Raw genomic sequence first — 12,266 nt, forward strand, 5'->3', positions numbered from 1 at the left:
CCCCATCTCGACCAAGAGGGCCTGGCAGGGCTGAGTTTTCTCTGAAAAGCTCCTCGCCTTGATCCCGGTTACTCACAGGCGTCCTGAATTTATCCGCTCGAGTTGCCGCCGCTGCGGATCTCCGGCGGCCGCCGCCTTCTCTTCTCTTCTCTTCTCTCTCCTCCACCCCAATGAGGTGAAAGCGCTGGGTGCGGGAAAGAGAAAAAAAAAAAAAAAAAAGAAAGCCAGTGCGCCTGCGCAGTGCGGTCCTCTTTTTTTTTTTTTTCCCCTCTTACAGTCACCGACCCGACTGGACCATAGAGAATTGTAAAAACTTGAGAGCAGAGAGGCGACTTCCTCTTCTCCTCTCTATGGTACACGTCGTCGCGCGCAGGCGCCTGCGCCCGGCTGCACTCTGGATAGACGGGCAAGCGCGCGAGCGGTTGGGCTCCGCGGTGAATGACGTTTTTGAGCCTCGTGGCGAGCCGTAGCGGAGAAGGGGTTTTATTTATTCATTTATTTATTTATTTATTTAAATTTTTACCGGATGTAGGTGGTTCCCTCGGGGAGTTGCGGCAAAACTTTTGTTCCACGAGGAAGGACCGGCCACGCTATGGAGAAGGGCATCTAAAGGAGGCGTTGAGTCCAGAACAGCAGGAAATTTAGAAAAATCTAGGAATCTAGTGGAAAAAAAAGTCAGGCTGGAACTTCCTTGGGTCTAAAATTGGGAGAAAGGCTCTTTATTTATTTTCCAGAGCGTCAACGACCTGGCTGCTTACTGTGGTCAGCAGATTGGAGTAAGGGTAATGAGTGGACTTTTTTTTTTAAAATCTTTTTCTTTCTCTATAAAAATAAAAAATAAAATCTGGAGAAATGGTCTTTCACTTCTGATTAACCCCGTTTCCACCCCACCTCCCTCCCCCAGAGAGGCCCAATTAGGGTGCAAAAATCTATTGCCACTGTCCCCTCTTCCCTTCCCCTGTTGGCGCGGATTCTTGAGCCGGAAACTACTTTCTAACGGTTCTGAACCCGGGTGGGGGGGGTTGTGGGGAGCAGATCCGGCCGGAGAGACTTGCAAGGATCCCCCAGATTCCCCTTTTCCATCTAGAACACCGCTGGGTCCTCTAAATTGTCTGGCCGAGTATCTGGGCAGAAAGACCTTTAAGAATCCTGCAGGAACTTCTGACCCTTGTACACGGTGCTGGGTATTTGACATTGACAGCTTCCGTTTTGTATACTGAAATTGCTTTGTTTGGGGGTTTGGTTGGTTGGTTGGGATGCCGGGAATCGAACCCGGGCCGTTCCAGATCAGCCCCGTGCAAGACAAACGCCCTACGCTATATGATCGCTCCAGGCCCCTGAAATCTATTTTGTACACTGCTCTTGTACACTTGAATTAACTTTACTGCATCTCGAGGATCAGAATTTTGGAGTTTTCCCCGGCTAATCTTTACTTAGCTTACCTAGCTCCAGGTAGACTAAAATGCTAATCTTGTGTGCTGGCCCTCTATAGTGCACAGAAAAGAGAAAGGACTTCTGATCTGAAGACTAGGACCAAGGTTACATGTAGAAATGGTTTGATGTTCTGTGAGGTAGGATTGTTATCCTTTGAGGGGGAAGCTGCATATAACCTTTTGGGAAAGACCAGACAATTCCAGAGCATTTCAGACTGCAGTGGAGGCAGGGGCTGGAGTACCACAATAAGGAGGACTGCCTACCTGGAAGGGACTAGAGGAGAGTAAAATAAGTTTGGGGCATTTTAAGTTTAAATAAACTATGGGGGTGGGGGGCCTCCTTAAGAGTCACAGTCAAAAAATAAAAATTAAAAAGAAAATAGTCATGATCAGTAAAGCATATTTATTTACATTGCAGCTCAAAAAATACATTGACAGTTGCTGTGGTTCTGTCCCACAAATTTTCTGCTCAACTTACATAACCAGAATGCCCTGATTCTTACTGCTTTTCCTCTGCTCTTCAGCACCCACCTTTGTCTCTGAATTCACACACCCAGTTGCCTCATTGAAATGGGGCCACATGGTATTTGTCTGTGACCAGCTTCTTTCAATCAGCACTATGTGCATGGAGTTCATCATGTAGCAAGTGTCAGAATTTCCTTTTTAATGAAGGCAGAATAATATTCCATTGTATAGCTCTTCAACAGCCGCCTCTTGGGTGACGTCCATCTCTTGTCTATTGTGAGTAGAGCTACTGTGAACATAGGTATACAAATATCTCTTTGAGACCCTGTTTTCAATGAGTGAAACCAAGTAAGACTGGAAACCGGTAGAGAAGTCTTTATTGTTTCAGGTCCTCAAGTGGGGGTGCTAACTGAATGGGTGAACTGTTTTTTTATGAAGATGCAGGGCAGGGTGACTCAGTACATTTATAGGAAGTGTCCGGAGGCTGCATTATACCACCACTGACATGAATTACTGTTCTTCCAAATAAATAATCCATTTTTATTGCACATTTTATGGATGAGAAAATAAGGGTTAACAATGGACTGAGAAGAGGCTCAGCCCCACACATACATGATACAAATAATTAGGAAACCAAAATATCTTTGGAAACTGGGCCTTTTGACTACTGACTAATTCACTGGTTTTAGACATTGATATTGAAAGACAATTCATATGTACGAGTGAACTTTCATTTGATAAAGAATTGGCTGACATGACAAAGTTTTGCTGTCAAGTTCATGGTCTGTATAAGGGCCTACTGTCAAAAACTACATTTCTCAAAGTGTAAAAATGACCCCAGGAGTGCATTTCAGGTCTATTCATCACTTCCAAAAAGTAGAAAATGCCAGTCAAGTTTAATGAACACAGAGGACAGCGCTTAGAGTGCTTTTCTTGACTCTGCTCAGGACTAGCCCCTGCTGGCACTGGCAGGACAGAACTTAGTGCCAGGAACTCACAGCAGGATGAACTGTATGCAAAGCAAGCACTTTACCTCCAGTAACTCTGGCCCCGGTGTAAACACCATTATCACCCCCAAATAACAACGAGCCTTTAAAAAATTGGACCACTCCAGCGTTTAAGAATTTAAGATAGAGAAATAACTACACTAACAGCTAGCATGACAATGTTAAAGAATGAGAGAAGTAGAATGCCTGTCGAGAATACAGGCAGTGGAGGAAGAAGGGAGGCACTGGTGGTGGAAATGTTGCACTGGTGAAGGGGGGGAATTCTGTTTATGACTGAAACCCAACTACAATCATGCTTGTAATCATGGTACTTAAAGATTAAAAAAAAGAAAGAAAGGGGCCGGAGAGATAGCATGGAGGTAAGCCGTTTGCCTTTCATGCAGGAGGTCATCGGTTCGAATCCCGGCGTCCCATATGGTCCCCCATGCCTGCTAGGAGCAATTTCTGAGGCTGGAGCCAGGAATAACCCCTGAGCACTGCCGGGTGTGACCCAAAAACAAAACAAAACAAAAAAATAAATAAATAAAAGAAAGAAAAAAATAAAAAAAAAAGAAAGAAAGAAAAGAAAAGAAAAAGAAAAAGAATTTATGAACTGGGGCAGGAGTGACAGCACAGCAGTAGGACGTTTGCCTTGCATGCTGCTGACCCGGAACAGTCCCTGGTTTGATTCCCAGCATCCAATATGGTTTCCCGAGTCTGTCGGGAGCGTTTTCTGAGTGCAGAACCCTGAGCGCAAACGAGTATGGCCCAAAATAAAAAAAATAAAGAATTTAAGAATTAGGCCGAATCGATAGCACAGTAGGTAGCGCATTTTTAGGGTTCAATTCCCGAAATCCCATATGGTCCCCTGAACCTGCCTGGAGTAACTTCTGAGCACAGAGCCAGGAGTAACCTCTGAAAAGTCGCTGGGTGTGGCCCAAAAATCCAAAAATTAAATAATAATTACTAAAAAAAAATAACAAACTAACCTTGCATCCGGAGCAATAGCACAGAGGGTAGGACATTTGCCTTGCACACAGCAGACCCAATTAGATCCCCAGCAAGGCACTGCCAGGAGCAATTTTTAGAACATAGAACATAGAGGAACAAAAGGCAAGTGAAAAATAATTTTTATCATATTGAAATTAGATAAGGAATCAGATAAACCAGGTAAAATTCACGGATCACATTAAGAACAGCTTCTAACATAAAAGGAAACTACAGAAAGTAAACAAAGGTTAAAGGACTCAAAGTCAGAGATATTATCGAGGTTAAGGTGCTTATTTTGCATGTGGACAACCTCAGTTCAGATTCTGGTTCAATCATCAGCACCACATATCCTGAACACGTCCAGTACATCTCAAAACCCCAAATGTAAAATAAATACTAAACAGACCCAAAGAGATAACTGGTAAGGTGCTTCCTTTGTACACAGTCAACGTTGCCCAATGGGCACCACATAAGTTCCCTAAGCACTGCAAGGAGTGATTCCTCAGCACAGAGCCAGGAGTAAACCCTAGGCAGCTTGGTATGGCCCAAAGACAAAAAATACTAAAAGCCACCTTTGCCTATTTTTTTGTTTTTGTAACTATAATGTCCAAGTGGTGCCAGGGCATGCCTAAGCTTTTAGGGGGGCTCAGCTCACCAGATGTATCCTCAGATTTTCCTGGTGGGTAGAACTAATTTAACCCCCATGGGTTCCTCAAAAGGCCCGCTGTGGACGCCTTTTTCCCCTGCGTGGATGGTTGAGGAATTTCCAAAGAGATGCCTGGCATTACATTTTCAGCCAGTATTTGACTATCTCTCCTTTGTATATATCAGGCAAAATAATAGCCCCTATCAAATAATTTGGCTCAGAAATTCCAGCACCAAAGTTTATTTGAGAACCCCTTTTTCTGGATATAGTCAGCCCTAAAAGCAAAGACAATTTTTCTCTCCTTTTCAAATATGTCCTTTCCAGCTGCAGTTTCTGGTAATCAAGGGTGTAACCAGAATACAGATTTTTTTTTTGGGGGGGGGGCTACAACCAGTGTTGCTCAGGGGTTACTGGCTGTCTGCTCAGAAATAGCTCCTGGCAGGCACGGGGACCATATGGGACACCGGGATTCGAACCAACCACCTTTGGTCCTGGATCAGCTGCTTGCAAGGCAAACACCGCTGTGCTATCTCTTCGGGCCCCAGAATACAGATTTTGACTTTTGACCCTCCTTTAGAAATAGGGAAGCTCATTCCTGGGAATTTGGTACCTCCCTTCATTTAGTCCAGCCTAGAAAGACCAAGTTTCTCGATATTTCCTACTAATCCTGATTTTTGCATTTAAAGTAAGCTTGCAAGGAGTTACCTTGAGTTGTGTGACCTTCTCTCTTGTAACTTAGAATTTTTAGTCACACTCATTGCTTAGGTATTGTCATTATTGTACTAGGCTTTGTGATTACAATTATTCTTCGCCTGTGGCTAATTTTACCCCTATAAATTTCCCTGCACAAAAAATTAAACTTGTCGCACTCCTGCCAGAAACTTGTTGACCCCATGTACTGCGTGTGGTATCATTATTTTATATTTCATATTCGTCTGCTCGTGTTACCCGTTTTCCTCCCGTGAAAGGACTATGACCCACGAGAATTGCTGAGACGCAAGATGTCTACAGCAAAGTGGTGTTGACAAAATATGAAAAGGTTCAAAAGAATGGAGAAACACTAAATGATGAAGGTAAATGGACACTAGACAAGATAGATCATTTAAAAGTATTTGGTTTGAGAGGATGCAGGAAAGTGAATTAATACATTTACAGAGTTGTTGAGAGTAGCTTGCGGGTGTGGCTAAATGATATATCACTTACTTTGCATATGTGGTGCCCTGGCTTCTATTCCTGAAGCTGCCAGGAAAAAAAAAAAAAAAAAAAACGAGTAGGGTGCTGAGAGATGGTTCAAATGTGTGAAGTATGTTGTGCTTTGCATATAGTAGCCTCACCTGAACCTTAACCCCACTCATCCCACTCAAAAAAAACCTTTATTAGGGGCCAGTGCGATAGCACAGCTGTAGGAGTTTGCCTTACATGCGGCAACCCAGATACAGATTTGAGTTCAATTCCTGGCACCCCAATATGGTCCCCAAGCCTGCCAGGAGCGATTTCTGAGCATCAGCGAGTGTGACCCCCCCCCAAAAAAAAAGAATTGCTTTATTAATAGATTGTTTTCTCATGACTCTACTTCTTAGTCACCTCCCTAGACAAAGATAGTCATATTATTTTAGCCATAAATATTTTAGCATTTTATTAGGGAGAGGTCTTCCAAAAGGTGCTTGAGAGGTTCAGAGAAACCATGAGTGATCCTCATTCAATTAGTCACAGGCTCAGTGAGGGTGCCTGAGAGTGATGCCACTCATATTCTGTACTACCAGGGATACCAGGGATTCTAGACAATGTTAGGAGGACCATGTGGTGTCAAGAATTGAACCTGGATCAGGCACATTTTCTGGCATGTGACCTATCTCTGTACTATCTCCCAACTCTTTCTTAAGGAAAGCATACTTTATGTGTGTGTATATATCCAAATACACACACGCCATACTTCTTTCTATATATAAGCATACATATATATGTATATTTATACCATGCTCCTCCCCATATATATATATATATATATATATATATAGAGAGAGAGAGAGAGAGAGAGAGAGAGTAGAGTCTACCATAGCTTATATACAAAAATAATCCAAGTAGACTAAAGACTTAGATGTAAGACCCCCAAATCATAGTACATAGAAGATGTTATAGGCAAGTAGGCCTACTGGAAAGGCCCACATTAGTTCTTTACATTCTTTTCAAGAACGAAACCAAGATGTACTCTAAAGAAGTTGTAAGTCACTGGCTCTGAAGTCACCCAGTGCATGAAGGTACCATCCAGATGCCAATAATGAGACACTAGGGGCTAGAACAATAGTACAATAAATAGGGTGTTTGCCTTGCATGTGGCCAACCAGGTTTTATCTCAGGCATCCCATATGGTTCTCCGAGCCCTTCAGCAGTGATTACTGAGAGAGCCAGGAGTTACCTCTGAGCACTACCAGGTGTGGCCAAAATAAAAATAATAAAGAGACACTACCCAGCGAAGGGTGGACCCCTCAGAAAAATTAGAAATGGAGATCATAGAGATAATGAAGTGGATAGAGTTCTTGCCTTGCAAATGGCTGATCCAGGTTTGATCCCCAGCATCCTGTATGGCCCCCAGCGCCCACCAGGAGTGATTTCTGAGTGCAGAGACAAGAGTAACCCCTGGGCATCACCTAATATGGTCCCCTGAGCAGAAATGGATGCGGCCAGGATAAAGAAATGCAGCCATGACAGTATTTTGAAACCCAGCACAGCACATGGTCCCTTGAGTATTATCACCAAGTGTGGTCCCTGAGCACAGAATCAAATGTGGCCCAAGAGCATCGCAGTGTATAACCCACCCAAAATAGCTTATATTTATTACTGGTTGTTGTTGTTGTTTTCTTTTTTCTTTTTTGGCAGATATCCAATGGTGCTCAGGATATAATTCTGGTATGTGCTTAGGGATCTATCCTGGTGTCACTTGGGAGACCAGTGTAGGGGATTAAGTGGGGGGGGGGTTACCTATAAGGCAAGTTCCCTACACACTGTACTATTTTTACGGTCTCTCACATTATTATGTTATGCATTTACTCTTCCTAACATACATCTTATACCCCCAGCATGTTCATCATAGTCAATGGTTATCAACTAATAAATTCATCACTTCTCGGCCTTTTGCTAAGATCAAGTGTAGTATCTGTTCTTATCAGTCGTCTATCCGATGACAATATATTAAATGGATTTTTGGCACTAGGAACTGGAATAGGAGCTTGCTCCATCCATTCCACACATCGACCTGGTATTGCAGTACCTCCAGGAACGGTGCACCCCCCCCCCCGCCAGGGGAATAATAATTGTTTAAAGAAAGACCTGGACCCGGAGAGATAGCATAGTGGTGTTTGCCTTGCAAGCAGCCGATCCAGGACCAAAGGTGGTTGGTTCGAATCCCGGTGTCCCATATGGTCCCCTGTGCCTGCCAGGAGCTATTTCTGAGCAGACAGCCAGGAGTAACCCCTGAGCACCAGCCGGGTATGGCCCAAAATCCAACCAAACAAACAAACAAACAAAACAAACAAAGACCTAATGAAGCTTAAAAATAACTAAAGTTGCACCTGTCTCAGCGTCACTGCTAGACAATGCTTCAAGTCAGTGCATCCCATATTGAAAGTTGTTAATGTGGCCGCTGACTTCTGAGTGTAACCAAAGAGCCAAGAAGAAAAATTGGAGCTTAATAGGTTAACCAACTAAGATCTTTAGTCTAAATTGAGTCTAATAAACTAGGGCTTGATGTATGTAAAAAAAAAAAAACTACTAAATCCATTCATTAAAAAAGAAATAACATTAATCTCACTGAAGAAAATCTATCGAATATACCATAAAGTCAGTTAAAGGCGTTTTTGGGATTTCTTTCAGGATATTGCTAGGCAGGAGAAGCTATTGTGTGTGTCAATAATAATAATAATAATAATAAAATAATAATAAATAATAATACCAAATAAATAATAAATACCAAAATATTCTAAGCAAGAAACCACCTGGAAGTGTGCAGGGATCACTCCTGATAATACTTTAGGGATCAAACATAATGCCAGAAATCAAACCTGGGCTGGCTGTGTGCAAGGCAAGTGCCCTGTCCTCTCTTCACTCTGGTTTGTTTGTTTTGTTTTGTTTTGCAAACTTGCAATAAATAAAATTTTGAGAGAGAGAGAAAGAGAGAGAGACAGACAGACCGACAGAGAGACACAGAGAGAGAGTGTGTGTGTCTGGGGACTTGGAGCGCAATAAATAAATTTTATTCTTTTTAAAAAAATAGGCATGGGGCCGGCGGTGGCGCTAAAGGTAAGGTGCCTGCCTTGTCTGCACTAGCCTTGGACGGACCGCGGTTCGATCCCCCGGTGTCCCATATGGTCCCCCAAGCCAGGAGCAACTTCTGAGCACATAGCCAGGAGTAAGCCCTGAGCGTTACCGGGTGTGGCCCAAAAACCAAAAAAAAAAAAAAAGAGAAAAAAAATAGGCATACAAAATAAAATTTACTAAGGACAATAAATGAAAATCTAGTTTAAGAAAAGATATTTGAGCATATAAAATGTGACATGTCAGCTTTTCCTCGCCATACATAGATCTGCACACCTAAAACAATTGTACTCTACTTCTCACCCCAATATTTTAATATTTAGAATATTAACAAGAAGAGGCAGTAACATTTTTTCTTGCATGTAATTCCAGTTACCTTGATATATTTAGATGATGCTTGAATTGCCTTAATATTTCCCTTTCATCTCAATCCTGCTTACTTCTTTGTGAATTGATAACAATAATTTGAAAATAAAACATTTGAAAACCAAAAAAAAAAAAAACAAAAAAATTTTATTTTATTTATTTATTTTTTTTTTGGTTTTGGTTTTTGGGCCACACCCGGGGTTACTGCTGGCTATGCGCTCAGAAGTCGCTCCTGGCTTGGGGGACCATATGGGACGCCCGGGACCGAAGGCGTTTGCCTTAGACGCAGAAGGACGGTGGTTCAAATCCCGGCATCCCATATGGTCCCCCGAGCCTGCCAGGAGCGATTTCTGAGCATACAGCCAGGAGTAACTCCTGACAATGCCGGGTGTGACCCAAAAAAAAAACAAAAAAAAAAAAAAAAAAAAAAAAAAAAAAGAACTGCGGTCCGTCCTAGGCTAGCGCTGGCAAGGCAAACACCTTACCTCTAGCACCACCACGCCGGCCCCATAAATTTTATTCTTTTTTTTTTTTTTTTTTTGGTTTTTGGGTCACATCTGGCAGTGCTCAGGGGTTATTCCTGGCTCCAGGCTCAGAAATTGCTCCTGGTAGGCACGGGGAACCAGATGGGACATCGGGATTCGAACCAATGACCTCCTGCATGAAAGGCAAATGCCTTACCTCCATGCTATCTCTCCGGCCCCATAAATTTTATTCTTAAATAATTTTGTAGCTGTTTTGTTTTGTTGTTTTGGACACACCCCGTAGAAGGCAAATGCCTATCGCTGTGCTATTGCTCCATTGTAGCTTTTGTTTTGTTTTGTTTTGGTGCCACACCCGGTGGTGCTCAGGAGTTATTTCTGGCTCTGTGCTCAGAAATCACTCCTGGCAAGGTCAAGGACCATAGAGGATACCAGGAATAGAACCTGGGTTCTGAGTCGGCTGCACGCAAGAAAAATGTTCTAAAAAAAAAAAAAGAAAAGAAAAGAAAAATGTTCTATCACTGCACTATCGCTCTGGCCACATTGTGGCTTATTTTTAATAGAATGTTTCTACAAAAAGAAATCAGAAATCACTAAATTTTGAGCAAGAGAATATCCTCTTCTTTATTTTTAATTTTAAATTTATTTTGCAGTGCCATTGACTGAACCCAGGGGCCTCATACATGCAAGGCAAGTGCTCTACTTTGAACCAGATTTCTTTCTTTTCTTAGATTCAGTTAGATATTATTTTTCAGTTTAAATGAGCCTAAGTATTTAAGTAACAGGAACATCCGATTAGTCAGCTTTAATCTTTAGTAATCCAGGCTAGATGTGCAGTGAAAAAAATATCTCAGACCTATAGGAAAACAACAGATATAAATCTATACTAAAAGGTCTGTACCATAGCCCACATAGAATCTAGATTTGTACTACTTGAGGACTGGAAGATTGCTGAAATTGGTGTATAACACAGAAATGTGTGGGCAAAGGCAGAGCAAATCTTTTGTCTATGATGAAAACAGGAGATTAGAAACTGGTTTGCTAAATCATTTCATAACCACTCCCTGGAGTACAATTACTCTCATTACTTGACTTGCTGAGTATCACCCACCGAAGGAGTCGATACAGGTATCTGGTTTACCTCTCATAGGCCTCATCATCTGACAAGTTGCCATGTTCCCTTGTACCTTTCAAATCATAGTGGCAATTAGTGGGTTTGTTAGTCAAGTTAGGGATGCTTTCTGAAATGACAATGCGATCTGTGATCCATACAAGTCATTTTAGCCTGGTCTCAAGCACCCAGGAAACCTCATCTTTTTTTTTTTTTTTTTTTTTTTTTGGTTTTTTTTGGGCCACACCCGGCGTCGCTCAGGGGTTACTCCTGGCTGTCTGCTCAGAAATAGCTCCTGGCAGGCACGGGGGACCATGTGGGACACCGGGATTCGAACCAACCACCTTTGATCCTGGATCGGCTGCTTGCAAGGCAAACGCCGCTGTGCTATGTCTCCGGGCCCAAAAGTACATACACCTGTCCGTCGGGGAATCGAACCCCAGTCTCCCGCGTGACAGGCGGGGATACTCACCACTATACTAACGAGGAGGGCTGGAAACCTCATCTTTAATGAATAGGAAACTTTTAAGTTTCTAGCGATGTCACAAGTGAAATTGATACATCACAAACTTGCCTCTTGGTTACAAAAGTGGTATTAAAGTCAGTGGTATTTACCATGAAAAGCATGAAAAACTAGGCACTTCTGAGTACAGCTCTGATGCAGCCCTTTAAATGTTATTCATTGCTTAATGTGTAATAAATCTGGCTGCTTTCAGACTCTTTGAACACCTCGTAAGAAAAAGGGAAATGCCTAAGAACAAGTAACTTGACAACTTTAGTTTCAGGATTTCCTTTTGAATAGCTGCCAAAGGTCTCTCAATTTACAGATGGACTCACTCAAAACTAGGTGGAAGGAAAATTTTTTAAAAATAAACAGCACTCCATGATATTGCATGTCATCCCTGCACACGGTACATGCTAAACTTCTTTGTATCATTCCCATTTATATGTACATATATATACATTTATATATATACTGCCAAAATGAGAACAATAAAAAATTTCTCTTATTCGTACATCATGAAATGTGTCAGATTTTCTTGTTTCTGGAAATGCATAACTGAGAAGATTTCAATTTTGTTGGTTTTCTGTCTGGTGACTCCTCCTGGCAGTGCTCAGAGATTACTCTTTGTGGGGGCTCAAGGGATTATATTTGGTGCCAGGGATCCAATCAAGGTTGGTGCATGCAAGGCAAAAATATTTTTTTTAATTTTAAAAAGACTGCACAGTTTGGCATATGTTCTCCCTGGGCCTATATGTATTGATGCACTTGTGCACATGTGGGTTGCTGGTCCACATACCCATGCCATCTGAATCTTCCTCTTCAGATGTACACTTCATGCTTTTCCTGCTTTCACATTAGGATTTGTACTAGGGACACTCTGACTTTAGAGAAGCTTGAGTGTATGAGTATTCTCTCTTAAATGTGTTATCTTTCTCCATATCTCCCTCCTCTTCTTCAGAATTTCTGTTTTG

The 12,266-nt window shown here is 42.1% G+C and overlaps 1 protein-coding gene, 1 non-coding gene and 1 pseudogene across 2 annotated transcripts in view; 1 reads left to right on the forward strand and 2 right to left on the reverse strand.

The window, feature by feature from the left end:
- Positions 1 to 157, reverse strand: part of CLASP1 (cytoplasmic linker associated protein 1) — a 270,724-nt gene extending 270,567 nt beyond the window's left edge. The window contains exon 1 of the mRNA XM_049773166.1: positions 77 to 157. The gene's annotated coding sequence lies outside the window, so the exon portion shown is untranslated. The remainder of the gene's footprint in view (positions 1 to 76) is intronic.
- A 7,479-nt stretch (positions 158 to 7,636) lies between these two features.
- On the forward strand, positions 7,637 to 7,810 carry LOC126010335 (uncharacterized; annotated as a pseudogene).
- Positions 7,811 to 11,655: 3,845 nt separating this feature from the next.
- On the reverse strand, positions 11,656 to 11,761 carry LOC126009881 (U6 spliceosomal RNA). Its single transcript, XR_007496057.1, has one exon. It is a non-coding gene; the product is annotated as a U6 spliceosomal RNA (small nuclear RNA).
- Between the last annotated feature and the right edge of the window lie 505 nt (positions 11,762 to 12,266).

The sequence above is a fragment of the Suncus etruscus genome, chromosome 5, assembly GCF_024139225.1.
Source record: "Suncus etruscus isolate mSunEtr1 chromosome 5, mSunEtr1.pri.cur, whole genome shotgun sequence".
In the NCBI taxonomy this organism is placed as follows: domain Eukaryota; kingdom Metazoa; phylum Chordata; class Mammalia; order Eulipotyphla; family Soricidae; genus Suncus; species Suncus etruscus.